General features: G+C 39.7%; 2 long non-coding RNA genes across 2 annotated transcripts; both read left to right on the top strand.

The window, feature by feature from the left end:
• Window positions 1-5,926: 5,926 nt before the first annotated feature.
• On the top strand, window positions 5,927-13,022 carry LOC135271473 (uncharacterized). Its single transcript, XR_010339634.1, has 3 exons — window positions 5,927-6,065; window positions 8,662-8,734; window positions 13,001-13,022. It is a non-coding gene; the product is annotated as an uncharacterized LOC135271473 (long non-coding RNA).
• A 753-nt stretch (window positions 13,023-13,775) lies between these two features.
• LOC135271474 (uncharacterized) lies at window positions 13,776-16,184 on the top strand. Its single transcript, XR_010339635.1, has 2 exons — window positions 13,776-14,285; window positions 15,936-16,184. It is a non-coding gene; the product is annotated as an uncharacterized LOC135271474 (long non-coding RNA).
• The last annotated feature ends 8,334 nt before the right edge of the window (window positions 16,185-24,518 follow it).

Genomic DNA, 24,518 nt, shown 5'->3' with positions numbered 1-24,518 from the left:
CACTGAGTACTTTTCTGGCAGCCACACTTATGCAGCAGAAATATAAAAAAACATGGTGTATTCTAATGTTATGACTGTGGAGAGAAATGGGAGGGGCCTGATTTTTCACTACAAGCATCTGGTGCAATTTTACTGTCACCAATAGAAGTCAAAAGACATGTTGGGATCCTGGTTCTGCCACTTACTAGGTATGGGACCTTGGGAAAAATTCTTTGATTATCATTGACCTCGTTCATAAAAATGGTACTAATGGTACCTCTCAGGTATGTGTAATGAACAAAAGTAGTGGGAAATGTAAAAACATTTGTAAACTGGAAACTATGTTTACAAATATGAGACAAAATGATCACAGCAGTATTCAGTGACTTAGTAAAACTCGAAGAAAGTTTTTATAAACCTGAAGGATGATAAAATGGCCGTAGCATCAAGAAAAGAATGGGAAAGTAGGCAATGGCATGGGGATTGTAAGGAAATTTTCAGTGTTTTGACCTAGAATTTATTTTGGTCATAGATCACAAACTGTGCTAACCAGTGAGATGCTGAATATACAAGATGAGATCTTATGCTATAGTAGTAGGAACAGAGAAACAAAGAGCAAACACTTCTCACTATAAATGCTTTCTATAAAGAAAATAGAAAATGTTAAAAGATATCAAGGAAGTTTGTAGTTAGTATGGGAATGGGAGAGGAATGGAAATCTGTGGTCAGAGAAGACCTCTCTGAGTTTGATATTTAAGCTGCCAACTAAAGGATGAGAAAGACAGCCATGTGAAAGTGTAAGAGGAGGAAATTCTGAATGAAGAGAACAAAGGATCATATCTATTCATTATTTTGCTCTTAACACCCTGGAATGGGCAGAAAGCCATCATCATAATTATTTTTTATGATTACAGTATGTACAACAAATGTGAAATAGAATCCTGGCACATTTTAGATGCTTCCTAAATATTTTTTTTTTCATTTTAAAGAAAGCTTGCTACACTTTTAAAGTTTGTTCTTTCTCTCTCTTTTCTTTCTTTCTTTTCCTTTCCTTTCCTTTCTTGACAGGGTCTCACTTTGTTGCCTGTGCTAAAGTGCAGTAGTGCAATTTCGGGTCACTGCAGACTTGACCTTCCAGGGTAATGTGATCCTTTCATCTCAGTGTTCTGAGTATCTGGGATTACAGGAATGCATCACCATGCCCAGTTAACTCATATGTCTTTTGCACAGATGGGGTTTGGCCATTTTTCCCAGGATGGTTTCAAACTCTTGGGCTCAAGCAATCCACCCACCTTGGCCTCCCAAAGTCTTAAGATTAAAGGTGTGATCCACTGCCACTGGCCTGATGGATGTAGCCAATCACCATGGCACGTGTATACCTATGTAACAAACCTGCATGTTCTGCATATATATCCCAGAACTTAAAGTATAATTAAAAAAAAATTGTTGCACAGTTGATCACATATTTGCTTGCTTTTATTTAAATATAACATATAAATTTTATTACTACATTATCACTCTATTCAACCATTTTTTTCTTTCTTTTTTTTTTGTGTGTGACTGAATTCTACAAAAACTCCCATCCTACTTTTTATTTTTTTTGAGGCATCTCAAGATCCTTATGATAAATTGTCTTTTCATTTTAGCTACTTCAAATTCGGTATCTGTAACTTTAAAAAAAAAAAAAATGAAGAGGAAGAAAAAGGAAGAGAAAGAGAGAGAGAGAATGGGAGTATAGCTTTCTTGCCCAGGCTAGAATGCAGTTTAGAAATGGGTACTAAAAACCTCTTTTATACCAATAATTATACTTAATGATGTAGACCAGAAGGAATAAGGGAAGAAAATAACAAGCAGCCAACCAATATTTCATTTAAATCTATGAAATGCTATGCGATTACTGAGGAGTGATTTACTTTCAATTATGTAGTCACTTTTGGAATAGGTGTGAGGTGGTAATGTGTGTTTTGTGTATTTAAAGTGGAGAGTTCTATAAATGTTTATTAAGTTTACTTGTTCTGGGTCTGAGTTGAAATCCTGGATGTCCTTGTTAATTTTCTGTCTCATTGATCTATAGAATTGTTAGTTCTTCTTGTTACATTGATCCTTTTGCCATTATGTAATGTCCTTCTTTGCCTCTTTTGATCTTTGTTGCTTTAAAGTCTATTTTATCAGAGGTGAGAATTGCATCTCCTACTTTTTATGTATTTGTTTATTTTTACTCTCTGTTTGGTTAGTAAATCTTCCTCCATCCCTTTGTTTTGAGTCTTTCTGTATCATTGCATGTGAGATGGGTCTGGATGCAGCATACCGATGGGTTTTGGCTTTTTGTCCAATTTGAATATATATGAGTTCAGTACTGCCATTTGATGCTAGCTGGCTGTTTTGCCCATTAGTTGGTGTAAATTTTTCATTGTGTTAATGCTCTTTGCTTTTTGATATATTTTTGGAAAGGCTGATATTGGTTGTTCCTTTATATGTATAGTGCTTCTTTCAGAAGCTCTTGTAAAGCAGGCCTGGTGCTGGTGAAATCTCTACTTGCTCGTTCGCAAAAGATTTAATCTTTCCTTCGCTTGTAAAGCTTAGTTTGGCTGGATATGAAATTCTGGGTTGAAAGTTCTTTTCTTTAAGGATGTTAAATATTGGTCCCCACTCTTTTCTGGCTTGTAGGGTTTCTGCTGAGAGATCTGCTGTTAGTCTGATAGGTTTCCCTTTGTGGGTAACCTGACCTTTCTTTCTGGCTGCCCTAAGTATTTTCTCCTTCATTTCAACCCTAATAAATCTGGTGATTATGTGCCTTGGGGTTGGTCTTCTTGAAGAATATCTTTGTGGTGTTCTCTGTATTACCTGGAATTGAATATTACCCTGCCTTTCTAGGTTGGGAAAGTTTTCCTGAATGATATCCTGAAGAGTATTTTCCAACTTGGATTCATTCTCTTCATCACATTCAGGTACACCTATCAAACGTAAATTAGGTCTTTTCACATAGTTCCATATTTCCTGGAGACTTTGCTCATTCTTTTTTATCCTTTTTTCTCCAATCTTGTCTTCTCATTTCATTTCACTGAGCTGGTCCTCGACTTCTGATATCCTTTCTTCTGCTTGAACAATTCGACTGTTTAAACTTATGCATACTTCACAAAGTTCTCGTGTTATGTTTTTCAGCTCCATCAATTCACTTATATTCCTCTCTAAATTGTCCATTCTCATTAGCATTTCGTCAAACCTTTTTTCAAGGTACTTAGTTTCTTTGCATTGGGTTAGAACAAGTTCTTTTAATTCATAGAAATTCCTTATCACCCACCTTTTGAAACCTGCTTCTGATAATGGAACACACTCGTTCTCCATTAAGCCTTGTTCTGTTGCTGATGAGGAGAGGCATTCTGATTTTGAGTATTCTCTGCCTTTTTAGGCTGGTTTCTTCCCTTTATTATATATTTATCCCTCTGTTGTCTTTGTAATTACTGACTTTCTAACTAGGTCTCTGAGCAGACATCCAACTTGTTGATTCCCAGCGATGAAATCTGAGCAATCTACTGTGCCAGCCAAAACAGTGATGTTAAGATTGATGGTGCTTTTCTGCCCAGGAATCTCTGGACTCTGCACCAAGAACTGCCGCACTGAGGTGCCAGCAAAACCACCGCACTGGCCACAAGAGTCACCCTGGTGACCCGTGGGGCTCCTCCACTGGGAATCTCTTGGTCTGTGAGCAACAAAAATTCATCTAAAAGTGTGGCATCCTCTCGTTCTCTGTGCTTTCACTGAGAGCTATGATCCCGAGCTGCTAGTGATCAGCCATCTTGGATCTCTCTCCTCAACCATTTTTTTCTATCAGTAAAGATTTTATCAAAAAATAGGTAGGTTTTTTCAAGTCTTTGTTTACCTAAGTGAAGTATCTTCTATGGTGTTCTGTTGATGATCTATATGACATATTTCCAAGTTTTCTATCATAACTATCTTAACATTGAAATATTTATATGAGGATACTTAAATTTTTAAAAATATTGTAGGTATTATACCAAGTAATATATATATTTACATATATTTTATGTGTGTGTGTGTGTATATACGTTTTTGAGATGGAGTCTTGCTCTTTCACTCAAGCTGGAGTGCAGTGGTGCAATCTCTGCTCACTGCAACCTCCACCTCCTGGGTTTAAGCAATTCTCTTGTCTCATCCTCCCAAGTAGCTGGAACTACAGATGTGCACTACCAATCTGGGCTAATTTTTTAATTTTTGGTAGAGACAGGGTATCACCATATTGGTCAGGCTGCTCTCAAACTCCTAACCTCAGGTGATCCCCCTGCCTCAGCCTGCCAAAGTGCTGAAATTACAAATGTAAGCCAAAGCACCTGGCATGCATATATATATGTTTTATGTGTGTGTGTGTATATATATATATATTTTTTTTGAGACAGAGTCTTGCTGTGTCACCATGCACCAGGCTGGAGTGCAGTGGCACAGTCTAGGCTCACTGCAGCCTCTGCCTCCTGGGTTCAAGCAACTCTCCTGCCTCAGCCTCCTGAATAGCTGGTCTACAGGCTTGCACCACCACACCCAGATAATATTTGTATTTTTTAGTAGAGATGGGGTTTCACCATGTTGGCTAGGATGGTCTCGACCTCTTGACATTGTGATATGCCTGCCTCAGCCTCCCAAAGTACTGGGAATACAGGCATGAGCTACTGCACTTGGCTGCCATTATGTATTTTTTAAATGTTTTCTTATTTTTGGTGGAGATTGCAAAGTAGAGTTAGGTACTACTTCCTGACTGAAATATGCACATGCTAATATTTTGTCTGTGAATATGTTTCCTTTGGGCTGTCATGCTTAGATAAGCAAGTCAATGGACATACAAAGATAACAGATGAGCCTGATCTAGAAAATGTAGATGACATTCTCTACTGGAATGCTTTGGTTTTCAGTATATGCTTCTCTTATTTTTTAAGTCAAATTAGTTTTAAAATACTAAATTGAAATTTTGGGGAGACAGAGTCTTGCTCTGTTGCCTAGGCTGGAGTGCAGTGGCATGATCTTGGCTCGCTACAGTCTCCACCTCCCAGGCTCAAGTAATCCTCCCACATCAGCCTCCTGAGTAACTGGAACTAAAGGCACATACCACAATGCCTAAATCTTTTTTTTTTTTAGAGATAGGTTCTCATCGAGATGCTGCCCAAGCTCATCTTGAACTTCAGGCTCAAGCAATCCACCTACCTTGGTTTTGCAAAGGGCTGGGATTCTAAAAGTGAGCCACCAAGCTTGGGTAAACTGAGACTTATTTAAGTAAATTGATTAGTGCTGGGTGTGGTGGTGCACATTGGTTATCTCAACACTTTGGGAGGCAGAAGTGAAAGGATTACTTAAGACCAGGAGTTTGGGCCAGGAGTGGTGGCTCACGCCTGTAATCCCAGCACTTTGGGAGGCTGAGGTGGGTGGATCATGAGGTCAAGAGATCAAGACCATCCTGGCCAACATGGTGAAACCCTGTCTCTACTAAAATACAAAAACAAATTAGCTGGGTGTGGTGGCATACACCTGTAGTCCCAGCTACTCAGGATGCTGAGACTGGAGAATTGCTTGCACCCTGGAGGCAGAGGTTGCAGTGAGCTGAGATCATGTCACTGCATTCCAGCCTGGTGCCTGGTGACAGAGCAAGACTCTGTCAAAAAAAAAAAAAATAATAATAATAATAGCCTACAACATCAGGAGTTTGAGACCAGCCTGGGCAATATAGTGGAACCTTGTCTCTACAAAAATAACAAAAAAAATAACCTAGCATGATGTTACACAGCTGTAGTTTCAGCTACTCAGGAAGTTGAGATGGGAAGATTGCTTGAGGTGGGGAAGTTGAGACTGCAGTGAGCCATAATCATGCCACTACATTCCAGCCCTCAGTGACAGAGTGAGACCCTGTTTCAAAAAAAGAAAAAAAAAAATGATAAAGTCTTTATGCAACTCATAATTTTTTACATGGAAATTCATGCTTGGTATTACCTCAGCAGTGTGTCCTTGAGAAAGTGTCAGAGCCTTTACCTGGACTTGCCAATGGAAAAATAAAAACAAAAACAGTATAGTCAATGTAAAAGAAGGTAAGAATACTGTTTTATTTAAAAAGTCATTTGATGGAATGTTTTGTTTTCCTTTTTTTTTAAATATGAGCACTAATCAAATAGCTAAAGAAAGTGTTATATTAAATGTATAATAAGTAAAGGAGAAGTAAAATGGTGATAAGTTGTGTATCTAATCAGGAGTCAGCAGTTGAGTCCATTAAAGTACCAATAAAGGAGCTGAATTATTAGTTCCCATTTTAAGATACTCTAAGATCTGAGGCAAGTCAGGAAAGAGGGAACAGGAAATGAGAGAGAAAGAATGAGGGCAGAGTGTACATGGAATAAATGAAGAAATAGTATGCGGGTATATGTAAAGGAGGGCAGTAAAGTCAAATTGATTTGTAGAAGAGGGAAGAGCAGGGTGATAGAAATAGGAAAGAAGGTTAACGTCATCTTCCGGCACCAAAATATGTCAGAGAATTAGAGTAACATCTTCCTGCTCTTGCTGTCATTCTCACTATTAGAGAGGCATTAAGGATTGAGGTACCTCACTACACAGACATGTGTTTTATCTACCATAGATGAATATCACCATAAATTGTCAGCCATGTATGGCCATAATTTGTTTTATAGAAAATGTTATAACTTCACCGGATAGTATCATATAGGCCAAATTAACACAACTGAATAGTGTCATGTGATTTATGGAGAGGAGGTTAGAGAAGGTACAGCCTGATTAAAAGTTTATTAGAAACATTATGGCTTATAATGCAGAATTAAATTCAGGGACTTAATAGGGAAGAAATTGAGGCTAAGTTCCAGATGGGCAATTAAGGTAAATGTGTAAGCACATTAGTGTAGAACAGGGCATCCAAATTTTCATGAATTAGTTGAAGAACTTCTGGAAAATGGACATTGTCATTCAGCACATGTGGGATTCTGCCCTTCTCAGGAGTACTCAGGTGGTGTTGGTGCTGTTCCTTGGACATAGCTCTGAACAACAAGGAAATAGTCTTCCTTTAGAGAAATTGGGAAAAGAACAACTGGACAGTAATTTAAAAAAATAACAGAATCAAGGGAGGGCATTAATCTCCTTTTATTTCTGATGTAGGATTCTAGCCACAGAGGAAGCAGAATGAGATGAAAACAGAAATTATTGGTGTGTAGTACTACTGAATACAGATGAAAAAAGTGGTGGCAATTATCCATAAAAAGCAGTTAGGAAGAGAAGCATCAGGATGACAGATCTAAAGATTACTTTGCAAAGGAAGAGGGATTGCAAAAGGGCAGGGAGGGGGAAGGAAAAATGTTTGTTGGGGGGCTTTGGAGTTAAAACCAAGGAAGCTTGAGACACCTCACTTCCAGTTCCTTGGGCATATGCCCCGTCTAGCAAAAGCGGTTATTGCTGTGGAGAGTACTGGAGGCAGGAGGGAATGCTAGAATTGGAGTAAACCACAGCAGCTAATTTCTCTTCATAACTGTCAGGCCTCAGAGCAAGAAGTTTCATTGACATGAGTGAATAAGATGTGATTAAGGTGCATTTTGGCTACTTTTTTTGGGGTTCAGCCAGTTCTTTGATATGACAGCTATTTTATAAAAGTCATTTACAGAGTAAGATGACATGCCAAACTTAGCTAATTTTAGAAGCAGTCATACTATAAAATTTATTCTGTGACTACCAGAATTGTCATTTTCTAGGAACACTGCACTGTTCTTGAAATATAAGAGTTTATTCTTTTCTATCAAGACTGTGGCAATTCAATGTTTTCTCTTTTGATAAATATTTTGATACTGAAAGCTTATTCTATATGGTTTTTTTGATGTGTTTTAAGTCTTGCATGAGTGGATCAAGGAACTCTTAAGAAAAGGTCAAACGAGAGAATATGAGAAACAGGTGCTTCAGTAGCCACGTGGGCATGGGAAAATGAGAATTTTGAGAAACTGTTATTTCATAAGTGTGTATGACAGCTGATCAATTTAGAACACTTTCTTTGATGAGAGGTGAATCACACATTCACCTGAACTTGCATCCCAACTGTGTATTTCCTAAGTGACAGGACAAGGGGAAGCACATGATAAATATTTGTGGTGTTCTGGCATCAATGCCTCTGATGTTTAAAGTTTAAATACTCTATAGCATTCACCATCAGCCTTGACATTGATTCTCTCAGGTTATGATTTGCTTCACTGTTTAATGGTCCCTTTTATCCTTATCAGCCCAATGTGTTCACATTAATATCCATACTCTTCTATTTTAGTTATAGGCATTTGAAACAATCTCACTTTTGAAATATAAACTTGGTGATTTAGGGATCCTATATTCTTATTTTACTCAGTATATTTCCATCACGTTGTCCTAGGCAATGAAAAGAAGATGCCAAAAAGAACACTCAAAACCTTAAGTAATTGTTTTCATACCCAAGCATGAGGACAGCTTGATACCAACACTGCATGAATGTTTGGTTGGCCTTGTCATACCTACATATAATTGATGACACATCCCTTTTGCTTTGTAGGGCCTCCTGAATAACATCCTTCCTTGAAGGTCATTATATATATTTATTTTTAATTACTAACTTTATATTGTATAAAATATATTTGATTTATTAGTTATTTTCTTTTAAAACCCATTCAGCCTACCACTGAAATGGAAGATCCTGTTGTGAGAGAAGCAGTACAAAGAAAGAATGTACAGACATCAAGAGCAGGTACATTTTCAATACAAATGGAATGCTGCAAATAAGTACATTAAATGATTGGAAGTATTCACATTCTTCTTACCCCTAATTCTTTTTATTCTAAATTGAATGGAAAGTATTGACATAAATGTTATTGTTGTTATCCATATTTCAATAAAAATAAATTTAGAAGGATAAGAACTCAAGATTTTAATAATTTGGGTTTTAACTCATATGTTTCTATTTTAATATTTTGAATAACATTTCCAATATGGAATTTTTATACTTGTCAGGGATTCAAAGCAGTGAATTTTGAGACTCTTGAGATATTTCCAGTGTCTTATGTGCTAGTTAGAATTCTGGTTTTTACCTAAAGGAATGCTTTACTTAGATGTCAGTTTCTGTATTAACGTTAGAGACTTCCTGTATTCTCTAACGTTAGAGACTTAACTGTTAATACAGTTCCTGTATTAACATTAGAGACTTCAGATCAGAAGGCAATGAGATGTTCTAACAAGCAGACTGTGCATGCATGTGTGTATGGGTGTGTTTGTGGCATCTTTGATTATTAAAAACTAGGAAAGTAATCATTCATTCATAACTGGAAGATAGTCTTTTAAAATGGTGGTTTTGAGACTTTTTGGTATAAAAGATTTTTAAAAAAATAATTGCATACAGGCAACCAACATCATGAACATCATTGAGGCTACCAACATCATTGGCTATTTTCCATTTCAATACCATTTTTATTTCCTTAACTGTATTGTGATGCTCAGAAATAATATCCAGAATTTTTATTTGTGTCATAAAATGGAAGGTGAGTGATTCTACACTTGACATATCTTTCTGCCACTTACTTTTGTGTACTTTGTATTCTATTTTCCAGATGCATCCACATTGATAAGGTTAGCTCTGGTTTAATTCATTTTACCCTTTTCATTTTATTCCCTTATACCACTCTACCACATTTAATTAGACTCTCCTGTTACTGATAAATGAAGAAAGAAAAAAAAATAGGCTGGGTGTGGTGGCTCACACCTGTGATCCCAGCACTTTGGTAGGCTGAGGTGGGCGGATCATGAGGTCAGGAGATCAAGATCATCCTAGAAAACATGGTGAAACCCCTTGGCTATTAATATATAAAAAATTAGCTGGGCATGGTGGCACGTGCCTGTGGTCCCAGCTATACAGGAGGCTGAGACACAGAAATTGCTTGAACCCGGGAGGCGGAGGTTGCAGTGAGCCAAAATTGTGCCACTGCACTCCAGTCTGGCAGCAGAGCAAGATGGTCTCAAACAAAAAGAGAAAAGGAAAAATAATGTCAGATTAAAAGGGGCTTTTGTTTAATCAGTTTGTATCTGTGAATATTTACTAAATGAGAGTTTAAGGCTGAGAAGTTCAGAATGCAAGTATGCACCACCATATTTTACAAACGCCCTTAGGATTATGACTCATGAGCCTTTAGCCTATGAAGTTATGACAATTCATTTCTCTAAAGAAGTTTACTGTTCTCTTAAAAAAAAGACTGAAAATAGCAAATGACATTGTCTTATTTGACCTTTTATACATCCTCGAATGAAACTGCAACTTACTCATGTCAAAATTCAGAACCAGCGTTTTGAACAATATATATAGTTTGTGAATGTCTTGTGATCATGAGCCCTTGATGATGAAATGGCCTTTCAAGTTTTACTTTTGCATTTTTTGCTCTTTTTCTTGACTTGTCTTACAAAAGCTTAAATTCAACAGTTATTTCTACAGAAAGCAGAATGTCTCATGGCATTGTGAACTCTTCAGATCTAGTGTGGACCTAGACTTATTTTTATATGGGAACAATTTGGTTTGTTTCTTTGTTGTTGTTGAGACAGAGTCTTGTTCTGTGATGTGGTTCAGAGTGGATAAGCTCTTAAAGCAGTCATCTTTCCAGTGGTTCTTTGTGTGGGAGGTAAAATGGCAGGTGAATTTGGGCCTTGTTAGATGTAGGGCAGAGCACATAGCTACAACTAAGTGAAATGCCCAGCACCTTCCCCAAGAGTACTGGCCAGAGTAACACATTAATATCTCTTGAGATCTTCTCCACTGGCAGCTGGAAAGTTTTTGCAAGAATCCGTTTCTCATCTGATTCCTATGTTTTGCTGACTTCTGGTGATAGGGTGTTTTCTCCTAAACTGAACAGTTTTAACTGAAGAGCTAGAGATAATGTGTTGTGTTAAAATGAAGTAAGTGCAGTAATTCCCCCTTAACTGTGGGAGATACATTCAGAGGCCCCCAGTGAATGCCTGAAAGCACAAATAGTACAGAATCACTCACTGTTTTTTTTTCCTATACTTACATATCTATGTTAAAGTTTAATTTATAAATTAGGTGCAGTAAGAAATTAACAACTAAAAATAAAATGAAAAATTATAGTAATATGCTGTAATAAAAATTATTTGAATGTGTTCTCTTAAAATGTATGCTTCTCACCCTTTTTCCTGTGATGATGTGGTGATACAATGCCTATGTAATGAGATGAAGTGAGGTGAATGATGTAGGCCTTGTCATGTAGTGTTAGGCCACTATTCACCCCTGACTCTAAGTCAGAAAAAAGATTATCAGCTTTGAGTGTTCCTAGACCTTCAGATGATGCATAGTGTTGATGTCGATGGCTGGATGCAGGAGAAGACCATGTTGATGACTAATGGCTGGACAGCACATACAGTGTGAATTCATTGGACAAAGGAATGATTAACATCCTGGGATGAATAGAGGGCAATGGCTCAGGATTTTATTGTGCTTCTCAGACTGGGATACTAACACTTATGGCTTGTTTATTTCTGGAGTTTTCAATGTAATATGTTTGGAGTACAGTTAACTGTTAGTAGCTGTAACCACATAATTCAAAACTGCAGATGTAAAATCTGTGTTTGGACCTTGACTCATTTCTTGGTGTACAATCCTTAAATTCCTTAGAATTTCCAAAGTGATGTCTTTTGGTATGCTAATGATTGATGACTGAAAGTTCCTAGATAGATTGACGATGGGAACTGGTCACCATCCTGAAGACATGACTAATTTGGGTTGAGATCTTCTGTCTCTGCAAACTCTGGGGAGAAGAGGAGGGCTGAAGGTTGTCAATCATCAACAGCCAGTGATTAATTAGTGATGCCTATGTATTGGAGCTTTCATAAAGACCCAAAGGGACTGGGCTTGGAGAACTTCCAGATCACTGAATACATGGAGGTTCCTGGAGGGTGGTGTGTCCTGAGAGGGCATAGAATCTATGTGCTACTATCCCCATACTTAACACTATGCATCTCTTCATCTGTACCTTTTGTAATGTCACTCATAGTATGCTGGTAACTTCAAGCCATTGAATTGCCTGAGTACTTCAAGCCATTCCAGCAATTCAATTTAACTCAAAGAGGGATTCCTGGGAACCCCAATTTGAAGCCGACTGGTCAGAAGTTCTGGAGTTTCAGACTTAGGACTGATGTAGAGAGGCAGTCTCATGGGACTGATCCCTTTACCTGTGGAATCTGATGCTATCTGCAGACAGAGTGTGAGAACTGAATTAGAGGACACCCAGTTTGTGTTGTCCGCAGAAATGATTGCTTGCTAGTTGGTGGGGAAAACCTCTCCACATGTGTGGTCACAGAAGCCTTCTTTGTTGATGATTGTTGCTGTGGTGTGAGAGCAGAGAAAAACATGGCAAGTGTGTCTTTTTCAACACATAGTGGATAAGGGGTACTACTGTTTACTCTGTTTTAACTGCCCTCTCATATTTTGGTCCAGAAATCATGCTGTTTGACACTGGTCACTCATTCCATCTGTTTTGCTACCAATACCATTTTTAGCCAGTCTCATAGGATTTGGTTAGGATGACTTGTATACTGCAGTTCACTTGTAGATATCAAATTTTGATAAATTTATTCTTCTTTGCAATTTAATAAATACAAAGTAAGGAAAGTAAGAGTTCTTACTGCATTAATTACATACCAATAGGTATAATTTATATTAATCCTAATAAGATCCCAGGTATACTCTCAAATGAATGCTTTGTAACAAAGCATAAGTTCTAACTTTAAAGAAAAATGATTTAAATCATGTACACAACTGTGCATACTTTATTTTTTTTATGAAGATTGAGTCTTGTTGTGTTTCCTAAAGCCTTGAACATGTGGGTTTCTCAAGTGATCCTCCTTCCTCAGCCTCCCAAATAGTTGAAATTACAGGCATGCATCACTATACTTTCTTATGGTTTCAATATTGTATACATTATTGATTTAAAATGCATTTTACCTTTTCCTTTAACAGATACTGGGAGTTCTGATGAATCTGCAGTCAGGTAGGATTTTACAGATTTAAAAAATTATGTTAACTAAGAAAATACAGATGGAAGAAACTAGTATCTATTGAGTATTGTATTACGGGCTAACCACCCTATTCTGTGCTATAAATTTATCTCATAAAACCATAACAACATCTGTTTTCTTATAACCTACTGTTTATTAAATAGGCAAATGTGGTTTAGAGAGGTTGATTAATTGGATCATGATCCCGTAGTTCACAAAGCAGCTGACCCACAGTTTGACTGTCAGCCTATCTGTCTGTCAAATCTTTTATCTTGCTCCTGAGTACAGATTGATGGAGATACCTGTGCAGCACTTTGATCAATGTAAGGTCTGAATAAGATTAGTCAGATTAATTTTAATTAATGTCTAAATTAATGAGTTTAAATAAGTTAAACTTTCATTTTAAGTTACTTTTATAAATGAGGTTAGTCATTGAGTTTGTCCTAAAAAATTTGACAATTTTTGTGGTAACCAACATCTTCAGAATCTTTTTTTTTTTTTTTTTTTAAATTAACCATCAAAGCCTTTAGGGCAGAGTAAAGGTTTGGCCATAGGACTGGAAGCTTTACAAAACCAAGATTTGGCAAGTCTTGGAGAGAAATTATTTAACTTCCCAGTTTTCTCTTTAGGCTAGTATTTCTGCCTACTTCCATAATGCTTTATTATTATTTCTTTTCTTTTTCCATGACTTTTCTTCCTTGGTATTTCTTTTGTTATGTTTTCAAATTCTGCTGGTTATGTATTCCCAATTTGCCTATAGACAGAACCAAAAGCACATCAAATTACAGAAATTTAAGGAATCTTAGGACTTATCAAAATATCTTCTAGTACTTCAATCTGTGTTGAATGTTCTGGTCAAATGATTTTCTAGATAAATAACTTGAGACTCAAAGAGATTAGGATGCTTTTTGGACATAAGATGTGGTAGAAATGAGATTAATACTCTTCCTTCTTTTTTTATTCTATTGACTTTTGTTGTTGTTGCTTTTTGACACAGTTTTGCTTCTGTTGCCAGACTGGAGGGCAATAGCACAATCTCGGCTCACCACAACCTTCACCTCCCAGGATCAAGTGATTCTTCTGCCTCAGCCTCCTGAGTATCTGGGATTACAAGTTTGAGCCACCATGCCCGGCTAATTTTGCATTTTTAATAGAGATGGGGTTTCCCCATGTTGGTCAGTCTGGTCTCGAACTCCTGACCTCAGGTGATCTCCCTGCCTCGGCCTCCCAAGCTGCTGGGATTACAGGTGTGAGTCATCATGCCTTGCCTGGCATGTGTTTTAATAATACAAAGGGGGAGTGGGTATGGTGCACCAAGTTGATAGAATGAGAAGGGAATTAGCTGGTGAACCCAATGGAAATGGCTGAGAATAGAATGAGCAGAGGAAGGCCAAGTTTGAAGAGAAATGACACTGGATACAGATAGTTCAATAAGAGATTAGAATATTGGGGTTCATGACAAGTCTGATAAATTATAAAGATGAAGGATGCAAGATATTGGAAATTAACTATAAAGGCATATTAAAATAGAGGGTTAAACGAAGCTCTAAGCAGATTGCTGTGCTCTTTTTAAATTAAGAACTGACAAACCTGAAGATTTTTGCTGTAAGGCGCTAGAACATTTGGAGACACTGGGAGGAGTCTCTACAGCAGTCAGAAATGTGGTATCATCTAATTCCATCATGACTTACAGAGGGGTGGCTTACAGCCCCTTGAGTATTGATGGGCTGGAGATTGCTGAACTACATAGATCTGTGGCCAAGGGCAGGTGTCCCCTCATTTCTGACTCTTTTTCCCAATTCACTGATGTCCTACCCATATCCATGTAGGCTGGGTCAGGGGCATCATTGGCTGTCAAATCAGTCATGAAGTTCAGCTGGGGAGTTGGAGGTGTGTCTGTGCTGGTAGGTAGTAGAGACTCCAGTTAGGTTGTTATTCAAGCGCTCCCATTCCTGGTCATTTGAGGCCATCCTTTCAGTGCTTTCAAAGACTGAAGATTTGAAGTTTGGAAACTGCCACGGAGCCCTGCATAAGTGGAATCTGGAAGTGGGAACCCATAGGAAGAAAGATATTTAGATAGTACTCAAGGAAACAGAGGTACAACTGCCAGGACTCTGTTTTTCCAGCAGTCTCTCTCCATGGATATCTGAATGCCTATGAAGGTTTTTAAGGGCTTATTAGTTTATGTGGACCTGAATAAGGTAGGACCTATAGAGTGAAAATAATTGGATTTTTATAATTGTTAATGTTTTAATCTTCCTGAGAAGAGTATCCTCAGTAAGAAAATACACCTTATTAGACTTTTGTACATTTAGCTCTCACATATTTCAAATATAGCAGGGGATTCTCTATACTCTTTTGGGACAAAGGAAAGCATTGGGACCTTCTTAAGTGGTTTTCATGCTGAGGAATCAAGACTGCCATTTTGAAGTGACACAGATTGGTCTTTTAATCAGAAATAGACAACGGACAAGAGACAGTGCATCTTCATATCTTGTTTTAGGTCATAAGGTTCCTTCCAGTTTAGGTGACAAAAGTTATGTCATCCATTAATTGAATTTCATGTTCTGCTTCAGGATAGATAGTGAGGGTAAATTATTGTCAAGCTCTGCTAATATATTGGCTGTCACTGTTATGGAGCTCAAGGTCAGTTTTGACTGAATATTTTATAGATTTAGACAGCTGGAGGCAGAAATAGGTAACCAAAATCTATTTTTAGAACAGAGGCCATATTTTAATTGTATCAAGAAATACTATTTAATATACAGATGCCTGACCTTGTCCCAGATTGTGTTTTTGTTTTTTGGAGGGGGAAACTGAATATGAACTGGCAGTTAAAAAATTCGTAAGAAAAAAAATCAACTTCCTAATTTTTATTCTATATTTTTGCTCTAAAGCATTTTTCATGAACTGTGTGTGGATTCATGCCCTAAAGAAGATGATGAAGACTTGACTTACTACCAAGGTAAAGTGGTCTCTTGTAAAATTTTCTCACTCAGTCAACTTTTGCATAGTATTTACTTTTAAAATTTAGCAGTGGCTTAACTATTATTGTTTTATGATGGTTATAGAAAGTTGGTCAGAGAACAACATAGACATATGGCTAGTTGATTAAAAAAATTATTTAAAGTTGGTAACTAACAAAAGATTGGTAAGTACTGTGACAGGGTCGGGGCTGAACAAAAATGAACTGAAACATACATAGCAACAGAAAAATCACATTAGGAAATGCTTTCTGCAATAGAGGAAATATGAAATTTGGTTAAGGCTTAATTAGATAAATATTAATACTTTGACTTTCAAATCATACTAGTGTAACATCTGTATTTTTGCCAGTATAAATCTTCAGTGGTAATCATGGAATCTCCTTGGCACCTTTTAGTTGAAAAACTGTACAACAAATAGCACATAGCTGTTTTTCTTGGATGTTTATTATTTGGGTATTATATACTTGGTACGAGAGATTGTTCCTCTACTTATCAGTTCTGTAGTGAGACTAAAATATTAAAAATTGTAGGAAAAATTGCTGGGTGTGGTGATATACACCTATAGTTCCAGCTGCTTGGGAGTTTGAGAACCACCTGGGCAGCATAACAAAGCTGCATCTGATTTATTATAAAAATTATACTAAGTTCTGGGGTACATATGCAGAATGTGCAGGTTACATAGGTATACACAGAATGTGCAGGTTACATAGGTATACATGTGTTGTGGTGGTTTGCTGCATCCATCCCCCTCTCATCTGCATTAGGTATTTCTCCTAATGTTATCCCTCTTGGTGTGTGACATTCCCTTCCCTGTGTCCCTGTGTTCTTATTGTTCAAAACCCACTTATGAGTGAGAACATGCAGTGTTTGGTATTCTGTTCTCGTGTCAGTTTTCGGAGAATGATGGTTTCCAGTTTCATCCATGTCCCTGCAAAGGACATGAACTCATCCTTTCTTATGGCTGCATAATATTCCATGGTGTATATGTGCCACATTTTCTTTATCCAGTCTATTATTTATGGGCATTTAGGTTGGTTCCAAGTCTTTGCTATTGTAAACAGTGTCACAATAATCATATGTGTGCATGTGTCTTTATAACAGAATGATTTATAATCCTTTGGGTATATACTAAGTAATGGGATAGCTGGGTCAAATGGTATTTCTAGTTCTATATCTTGAGTAATTGCCACACTGTCTTCCACAGTGGCTGAACTAGTTTACACTTCTGCCAACAGTGTAAATGCATTCCTATTTCTCCACATCCTCTCCAGCATCTGTTGTCTCCTGATTTTTTAATGATCGCCATTCTAACTAGCATGAGATGGTATCATCTCAATGTGATTTTGATTTGCATTTCTCTAATGACCAGTGATGAGCTTTTTTTCATGTTTCTTGGCTGCATAAATGTCTTTTGAGAAGCGTCTATTCATATCCTTTGCCCACTTTTTGATGTTTTTTTCCTTGTAAATTTGTTTAATTTCTTTCTAGATTCTGGGTATTAGCTATTTGTCAGATGAGTAGATTGCAAATTTTCTTCCCCACTCTATTGCTTACTGGTTCACTCTAATGATGATTGTTTCTTTTGCTGTGCAGAAGTTCTTACGTTTAATTAGAACCCACTTGTCTATTTTGGCTTTTGTTACCATTGCTTTTGGTGTTTTAGTCATGGGGTTCTTGCCTATGCCTATGGTCCTGAATGGTATTGCCTAGGTTTTCTTCTAGGGTTTTTAATGCTGTTAGGTCTTATGTTTAAATCTTTAATCCATCTGGAGTTAATTTGTGTATAAGGTGTAGGGAGGGATGTAGTTTCAGCTTTCTGCAGATGGCTAGCCAGTTTTCCCAACACCATTTACTAAATAGGGTCCTTTCCCCATTGCTTGTTTTTGTCATATTTGTCAAAGATCAGATGGTTGTAGATGTGTGGCATTACTTCTGAGGCCTCTCTTTTATTCCAATGGTCTTTATCTCTGTTTTGCTAGCAGCACCATGCTGTTTGGATTACTGTAGCCTTGTAGTATACTTTGAGGTTAGGTAGCATAATGCCTCTAGCTTTTTTTGTTGCTGTTTGCGAATGAAGGCAGCCACACAGCTGAGGATGTCTGAATGTGGACAGACATTTGCACATATTACAAGGTTATTACACCTCATTCTGTTGGATCATAAAGGAAAAATGGCTTTTTTGGGGGGGTGCATACAAAAGACTTAGGGAAAAAAAGATGATTTAGGAGGAAAATAGCAAGATGGCTCTAATTCATTCTTTATTTTTTATTATTCATTCTTTTTTTGTTTTGTTTTTTTGAGATGGAGTCTCACTCTGTTACTCAGGTTGGAGTGCAGTAGTGTATTCTTGGCTCACAGCAACCTCTGCCTCCCGGGTGCGAGCAATTCTCCTGCCTCAGCCTCCCAAGTCTGGGACTACAGGTACACACCATCACACTTGGCTAAATTTTTTTATTTTAGTAGAGATGGAGTTTGACCATGTTGCCCAGGCTGGTCTCAAACTCCTGAGCTCAGGCAGTGTGTTCCCCTCCATCTCCCAAAATGCTGAGATTACAGGCATGAGCCACTATGCTCAGCCACATTCCTTTATTTATTTATTTGATGACAGGTTCTCAGGATGGAGTGCAGTGGCATGAACATGGCTCCCTGTAGCCTCCAGCTCCTGGCCTAGAGTGACCCACCTCAGTCTCCTGAGTAGCTGGGACTTCAGGTGTGAGCCATTATGACTGGCTATTTTTTATTTTTGTAGAGACAGAGTCTCCCTATGTTGCACAAGCTGATCTTGAGCTCCTGGGCTCAAGCAATCCTCCCACCTTGGCCTCACAAAGTGTTGGGATTATAGGCATGAGCCACCATGCCCCACCAACTTTCTAAAATTTTACATTAAAAAAGGTTAATATGGGCCACAACCAGTAGATCATGCCTATAATCCTAGCACTTCAGGAAGCCAAGGTAGGAGGACTTGGTGAGCTCAGGAGTTCAAGACCAGCCTGGGAAACATTGGGTGACTATCTCCACAAAAAGTAAAAATAAAAAATATTACCCAGTAATCATACCTCAAACCTGTAGTCCCAGCTACTTAGGAGGCTGAGGTGAGAGGAATGCTTAAGGCCAGGAGGTAGAGGCTGTAGGGAGCCATGATCGTGTAAGTGCACTCCAGTCTGGGCAACAGAGCCAGACCCTCCCCCCACCCCAAAAAAAAACAGGTTGCAGGTTGGGGGGGAAAGGCTGATGTGACAAAGCATTAGCAATCATGAAATCTGGGTGATAAGCTTATTTATTGAGTTTTATTACTCTGTCTATGTGACTCTACCCAGGCTGGAGTACAGTGGCGCAATCCTGGCTCATTGTAACTGCCGACTCCTGGGTTCAAGAGATTCTCCTGCCTCACCCTCCCAAGTAGCTGGGATTACAGGCACCTTTTGTATTTTCAGTGGAGACAGGGTTTCACCATATGGGCCAGGCTGGTCTCAAACTCCTAACCTCAGGTAATTCACCCACCTCAGCCTCCCAAAATACTAACAACATTACAGGTGTGAGCCACCGCGCTGGGCCAACTGAACACTTTTATAATAAAAAGTTAAATACTTTCATTTTTTGTTTTAAAATAATTTCAAACTTAAAAATTACTCAAATCATACTAAGAATTCACTCAACTCACCACTATTAACATGTTGTCAAGTTTACAGAAACATTATGTCTCTATCCATTCACACACCCATGCACGCAAACACATCATCTTTTTCTAAACCATTCAGACAGTTAAAGGCCTAGCACAGTGGCTCATACCTGTAATCCCAGCAACTTGGGAGGCTGAGGTGGGTGGATCACCTGAGGTCAGAAGTTTGAAACCAGCACAGTCAACATGGTGAAAGCCTGTCTCTACTAAAAATAGAAAAATCAGCCAGGTATGGTTGTGCATGCCTATAATCCCAGCTAATGAGGAGGCTGAGACAGGAGAGTTGCTTAAACCCAGGAGGCAGAGGATGCATATAACCCCACTGTACTCCAGCCTGGACAACAGAGCAAGACTGTCTCCAAAAAAAAAGTAAGATGTAGGCTCTACATATATTTACCCTCAAAAAACTGGGGGTATTCCCTTAAAATCCAGAACATGCTCTTATGTAACTGGAGCACAATTTTTTCAAAACAAGAATGAATGTTATTAGCATTCATCTGGTGTCCTACAGTCATATACAAATTACATCAACTGTCCCAGTGATGCTCTTTAATAGTAATTTGAAGAAATTATTTAAAACATCTAATCTTTTAAAAAGATGTTGTTTGTAAAAAGTTCATAAAGAGAAGAATGAGACTGGGCATGGTGGCTCATTCCTATAATCCCAGCACTCTGCGAGGCTGAGGCGGAAGAATCACTTGAGCTCAGGAGTTGGAGACCAGCCTGGGCAACATGGTGAAACCTCATCTCTTCAAAAAATACAAAAATCTTTTGGGCATGGTGGAGCCTGCCTACAGTCCCAGCTACTTGGGAGGCTGAGGCAGGAGCACCACCTGAACCTGGTAGATCAAGACTGCAGTGAGCTACCATTGTGCCACTGCATTCCAGCCTCAGAGACAGAGTGAAAGCCTGGCTCTAAAAAACCAAAAAGATGATGCATATTAGGGTGAAAGAAAGATTATTCAAATAATCCCCAATAAGATGTTGACAATGGGCAGAAAAAGATGTACAAAAAGAAAACCACAAGGTGGCTGGGCATGGTGGCTCACACCTGTAATCCCAACATTTTGGGAGGCCAAGGTGGGTGGATCACCTGAGGTCAGGAGTTCAAGACTAGCCTGGCCAACATGGCAAAACCCCGTCTCTACTAAAAATACAAAAATCGGCCAGGCATGATGGTGCATGCCTGCAATCCTAGCTACCTGGGAGACTGAAGCAGGAGAACTGCTTGAACCCAGGAGGCAGAGGTTGTAGTGAGCTGAGATCACGCCACTGCACTCTAGCCTGGGAGACAGAGTAAGACTCCATCTCAAAAAGAAGATAAGACCAGAAGGAGGCATACTAAAATGGTGACAGTGGTTGCCTCTGGGGGTTTCCTTACTATTGATCTACACATGTGTTTTTTTAACCCATGTTTCCTATGGTGAGACAGTATTATTTTTTAAGGAGTGGGTGATGGGAGGGGAACAATGTCAGTAACAACTATAGTTAATGTTTAAAAAACCCAAATCTGTCAGGTTGAACATGATGTCTAGGCAAGAAAAATAAACAAACAAACAAATACCCAAATCTGAAGCTAAAGCAAGAGCAGTCCAGTGTATGGCTTTCCCAGGCCAAGCCTTCTGCAGATATTGAAGCTGCTCATGGCTCTTGTGTTTGTCATATTCAATGCTGTCTCTGAGACCACATGGCCAGCACAGGCAAATTCAAGGCAACTCTGCAGAAGAGCAAAGGAGAGAGAACTCAAACGAAGAGCTCAGTATCTTCATTCATTCATTCCCAGCCACCTCCCTGAGGTCTCAGGGGCCCAACCTTACCCTGTGACCCACCAGAAGGTGATCCTGGACAGGAAGGAGGCGCTGGACTCTGGGCAAGGATTCTAGTGGAAAGAAACAACAGGTTAGGGAGGAAGAGGGAAAGGAACGATTCAACTTTTCCTCCAGGCAAGAGCTTGGCAAGGAGTCGTTAGCTGCTCATTCTTCAAGAGGACCAGTGTCCACTGCATACCATTCTGAACCCCAAAAGGATTCTCTCAGCCCCAAGAGAAAGAAGCTCATAGCAGCTCCTCTCATTTCACTCAACAGAGTGTCCACCAGGCACAACCACAATACAACAAGCTATCAACCTGCCTTATCTTCTATCCCCGCAGCAACCCTAAGAGCTGATGTTATCATCATCCTCACTTTCATTCATTTAACAAATATTTTCTGAGCACCTACTATGTGATAGGTACACTATAAGGTACTACAGGGTTACCTCATAAGCTGGTATTACTATTGTCCCCATTTTCCTCATTCAGGCATTGAACATTTATTAACCTCCTACTGTGAGCTAGACATGCTACCAAGAACTTATATACTTGCATTATTTTATATCCTCAAGGAGTTCTATAAACATGATATTACTATTACCTCCACTTCATTCATTTATCCAACAAATATTTCCTGAGCACCATCCATGTGCTAAGCATCCTGCATACAAATCTAAACAAACAGAAATGACCCCAGCCTATATGGAGCTTGTGGTCCACTGCAGTAATCATCAGTAATACCTGCCAAGATTCTCTACCATTAATAGCTAGCTCTGTTCTGGGTGCTTTACACAAATTACCCTATTTAATCTTCATCCCTACCTCACAAGGTAGGTGAAAGTATTATATCATCCCTGTTTTGCAGTTAAAAGAAACTGGGAACCAGAGATGAAATGATTTATTCAAGGTCCCACAGCTAGAAGTGGTGGAGACAGGATGTGAGCCCCAAAGAGTCAAGCTCCAGAGAGACATGTATCAAATGATCACACAAACAAATGCAAAACTGCAACTTCTGGGCCTTGATACATGTCCTGAAGGTAGAGAAATATTACCAATGAGACAAAGTCAGCACATGGGGGCTGATCTGGTGTACCAGGGTCAGAGAAGCTCCCCAGAGGAAGACAGTCAAGCTAACACCTGAAAGATAAGTAGAGAACTAAGTAATGAGGAAAGGCAAGGCATTCCGAGCAGACAGCAGCATGTGCAAAGGCCTGGTGGTAGAAGGAAGCATGGCAGACTCCAGGAACCAAGAGGGGGCCTGAGCAGTCTACACTGAAGGCTGTGCACAGTCTATACTGCAGACCACATATTTTGGTATTCATTCTAAGGGCAAGGGAAAGTACTGAGAGAGTCTAAGCAAGCTATCAATTAACTTATTTCCCAGAGGCACAAAGATGAGCCCCGACTCAACATACAGGCAAGGAAATGGACCGACACAGAGTCCTGGGATGACAGACCAAGCCTGACTGTCAACACAGATACATTCAGGTCAAAATTCTGAAACACATGCTTTAACTAGGAGAGGAAGAAAGGTCACCAGGTAGCAATGAGAGCTTTAGCCAAGTGTAAGGCTGGTTGCATCGCCGAGAGCTCAGACACACCCCCTCCCCTCATGGGGAGCTCAGACACACCCCCTCCCTCACGGGGACCTTGGACACACCCCCTCCCTCGCAGGAAGCTCAGACACACCCCCTACCCTTGCTCGGAGCTCAGACACGCCTCCTTCCCTTGCCGGGAGCTCGGACACACCTTCCCCCCACCAAAAGCCCCATCAGGACCTACCTGATAGCATTTTGTCCCATCCAGGCCCCACTCCCTACCTACCATTTTGTCCTATCCAGGCCTCATTCCGTGCCTGCCATTTTGTCCTATCTGGGCCCCACTCCTGCCATTTTGTTCCATCCAGGCCCCACTCCCCACCATTTTGTCTCACTCACCTTGGACACAGCCAATCAAACGCCTCCACTCCCTATAAAACCCCACGTCTCAAAGGAGTCCGCACGACTTCTCCGGCCCCTCCTGTTGGACCGCAGAACCTCACCTGGGAGCCTGAATAAATTCCCTTGCATTGGATTATTTTCATGCTGGCCTCAGTTTCTTCGTTTTATCCTCGGTGAGAACAGACCTTACAGATGGTGCCAAAACCCAGGAGGAGTTGTAAGACCCCTCCTGGGGGAAACTGACTCCTCCACGGAGAGCCAGACCGGGAAGCTGCCGTTTCACCACAAGGTAAGACTTCTGTTACCCACTGCCCCACCTGCTGCTTTCAGGGAGTCCCTGTCTGAAAACCACTGTGCAGCATCAGGGATTCCCACCACCATGGGGTCAGTGACCCCTGGCTTCCCTGCTGTGGGGTCTGTGACCCCGGCTTCCTTCCCCACGGGTCCGCAACCCTGGCAGGCATCCCACTGTGAGTCCGTGACTCCGGCTTCCTTCCCCACAAGTCCGTGACTCCAGTTTGGGACCTGAGTGTAAGAGGAGACGTCCCTACACTCTTGTTCTCTCCCCGTGAGGGGTTTTTTAGGGTCAGAAATTTGAGGAAAATGTCCCCACTTTCCTGAACCCTCACCAGCAACCAAGGTGTGGGTACTCAGAAGCCCTGTTTAAGCAGCCCTGCCTCACAGCAGAGCCAAACCCCTGGCTTATACCAAATTCTTTAATTCAAACTGGCCTATTTGGCATAAAGGCTCCCGTTAGAAAGAAACCAAAAATACAGTTTCCTTCTCATCTGTTTTTTTCTTTTTCGGTTTCTTTTTATCTCTCTGGTTTTTTTTCTCTCTCTCTCGTCTCTCTCCCTCTCTTCTAAAATGGCGGCCATACCACAGCCTTAAGATGGTGGCACTTTCTACCTTTAGCTCTATCCTTCTCTCCTTTCCTAACTCCAATGCGAGTGAGTGAGTGAGTGAGTTTATGTGTAGTCCCACAGCCTAACAGCTACGGGGCTTGTGTGGGCCTCAACCTGCAGTTCCATGGGGACGTGGCTGGGAAGGCATCAGACTGGTCT

The sequence above is a fragment of the Aotus nancymaae genome, unplaced genomic scaffold, assembly GCF_030222135.1.
Source record: "Aotus nancymaae isolate 86718 unplaced genomic scaffold, 86718_ANA_hifiasm-v0.15.2.pri h1tg000079l, whole genome shotgun sequence".
NCBI lineage: Eukaryota > Metazoa > Chordata > Mammalia > Primates > Aotidae > Aotus > Aotus nancymaae.
This window is presented reverse-complemented; position numbering and strand designations above follow the sequence as displayed.